The sequence below is a fragment of the Prunus avium genome, unplaced genomic scaffold (genome assembly GCF_965620075.1).
Source record: "Prunus avium unplaced genomic scaffold, drPruAviu1.hap1.1 HAP1_SCAFFOLD_99, whole genome shotgun sequence".
In the NCBI taxonomy this organism is placed as follows: Eukaryota; Viridiplantae; Streptophyta; class Magnoliopsida; order Rosales; family Rosaceae; genus Prunus; species Prunus avium.
The window spans coordinates 27501-30000 of record NW_028276934.1 but is presented as its reverse complement, the minus strand read 5'-3'; positions in this window follow the sequence as shown (position 1 = coordinate 30000).

The window sequence follows — 2500 nt, the reverse complement described above, 5'->3', positions numbered from 1 at the left end:
GCCATTCAAGCCATGCGTTGCCTTACCTTGGAATTGCTCATCATCCAATGCATTCCGAGAAAGTGAGTGTAGGCGAGGCTAAGGATGGCTTGCCTCGCCTTGCCTTGGCATGCCGTGCCCATGATGTGGCCTTGACCAAGCCATTCAAGCCATGCGTTGCCTTCGCCTTGGCATGCCGTGGCCTTACCTCGCCATGCGATGCATTCCGACAAAGTGACGCGAAGCGGAAGCCTATCATGGCGTAAAAATGTCGACAAAATTTTTCGACATTTGAATAATGGGGTTTGACAAGGTTTGAAAAATTCAATACAAATGGTAGGCTTGAATGTCGACAAAGTGACGCGAAGCGGAAGCCTACCACGGCGTAAAAATGTCGACAGATTTTTTCGGACCTTGTCCTGCCATGGGCTGCGCGCAGCATGCCGGCAGCCTGTGCGCAGCGTGCGCACAGCATGTCGGCAGCGTGCGCACAGCATGCCGGCAGCGTGCGCGCACCATGCCGGCAGCCTGTCGACAGAATTTTTCGAAACTTGTCCTGCCATGCGCGCGCGCAGCTTGCTTGCAGCGTGCTGATTCTGTCGACAGTGAGGCTAGCGAAAGTTGTCCTGCCATGGCGTGCGCGCAGCCTGTGCGCGCAGCTTGCGCATCTGTCGACAGTGAGGCTAGCGAAACTTGTCCTGCCATGGCATGCGCGGCGCCTGCGCGCAGCCTGCGCGCAGCATGCGCACAACATGCGCGCAGGCTGTGCGCAGCGTGCGCGGAGCTTGCGTGCAGCTTGCGCATCTGTCGACAGTGAGGCTAGCGAAACTTGTCCTGCCATGGCATGCGCGCAGCGTGCGCGCAGTCTGTGCGCAGCATGCGCGCAGCCTGTGCGCAGCGTGCGCGCAGCTTGCGCATCTGTCGACAGTGAGGCTAGCGAAACTTGTCCTGCCATGGCATGCGCGCAGGCTGCGCGCAGCATGCGCGCAGCCTGCGCGCAGCATGTGCGCAGCATGCCGGCAGCATGGTTCCAGGTTTTTTCAAATGTCGACAGAATTTTTCAAATCTTGTCAAACCCCGTTTTTATTGAAATTTCCTCGCACAATAAGCTCCCCATAAGTAGTCTATGATTTTTAGGACCTTCTCCAACTTACAAAACTAAAAAATTCCTCCCGGATTTGTTTTAATGATTTTTTCAATTTTACGACTTCTAAAAATAATAAAAAATACTTCCCGACTTCAAAAATTTATGAAACTTTTTCCCATCATAGATTGCATGTTTCTTAGTATCCCTGCAAAAAATCACGTCCAAATACCTTGTATTGAATTATTTAGAGCCCATTATGACTCCTCGCGCATAGGTGATGTCTCTTCCTGTCAAAGGGCTAAATGCATAAAATGCTATATAGGGGGGTGTGTGTTGCCTGCATATGCATGGCAGCCCATGCCTTCCTAGCTGCAGCCCCCTTCCCCCACGCCACACCCATGTCATGTTGCCTCGATATGTTGCCTCGGTATTATGGGTTTGGTGTCGGGGTCGGGGGGCTGCCACCCATGGCGGTGGTGGCCGGAATCCGGCCGCCGCCACCATGCCGCCGCCATGGGTGAGGGAGGAAAAAAAAGGCGTGGAAAGTTGCGAAATGGGGTTGTCTAGGCTTTTTTTTGGCATGGGAGAGCATGGAGTGCTAGGAACTCCTTCTCAAATGCACGGGCATGTCGACCACAACCTCATTTCGCAACAACAACCACCCGTGTGGGGTGGCGGTGGGTGGATAGTCGCGGATTGGGGCTTGCCAAGCCAATGTTTTCAAAAAATTTCATCAAAATTAAAAACAAATGTTTTGTTGCCTTCGGATTTGTGGGCGAGCGGCGAGTCGGAGTGGAGCCGGTAAAGTTTAACCTCGGTGTGCACGGTTGTTTTTAGAAACTCAATCCAATGCCGGGGACGTTGAAAGTGACGCTCTTATGAGTTGCAAACCCGCAAGATTTAAAGAACCTTTTCAAAACAATTTCAAACCAACAAGATTTAAAAACAGAAATTTTCATCAAAATGAAAAACAAATGTTTTGTTGCCTTCGGACTAGTGGGCGAGCGGCGAGTCGGAGTGGAGCCGGTAAAGTTTAACCTCGGTGTGCACGGTTGTTTTTAGAAACTCAATCCAATGCCGGGGACGTTGAAAGTGACGCTCTTATGAGTTGCAAACCCACTAGATTTAAAGAACCTTTTCAAAACAATTTCAAACCAACAAAATTAAAAACAAATGTTTCGTTGCAAACAAATTGTGGGCGAGCGGCGAGTCGGAGTGGAGCCGGTAAAGTTTAACCTCGGTGTGCACGGTTGTTTTTAGAAACTCAATCCAATACCGGGGACGTTGAAAGTGACGCTCTTATGAGTTGCAAACCCACAAGATTTTAAAAACTTTTTGAAAATGTTTCTTCTAAATGACACATTTTGATCCTTGGCAAGTGCTCAATCCGTAACTATCCAATCACCGCCACACCACACCGGTCGGGAGTGTGTG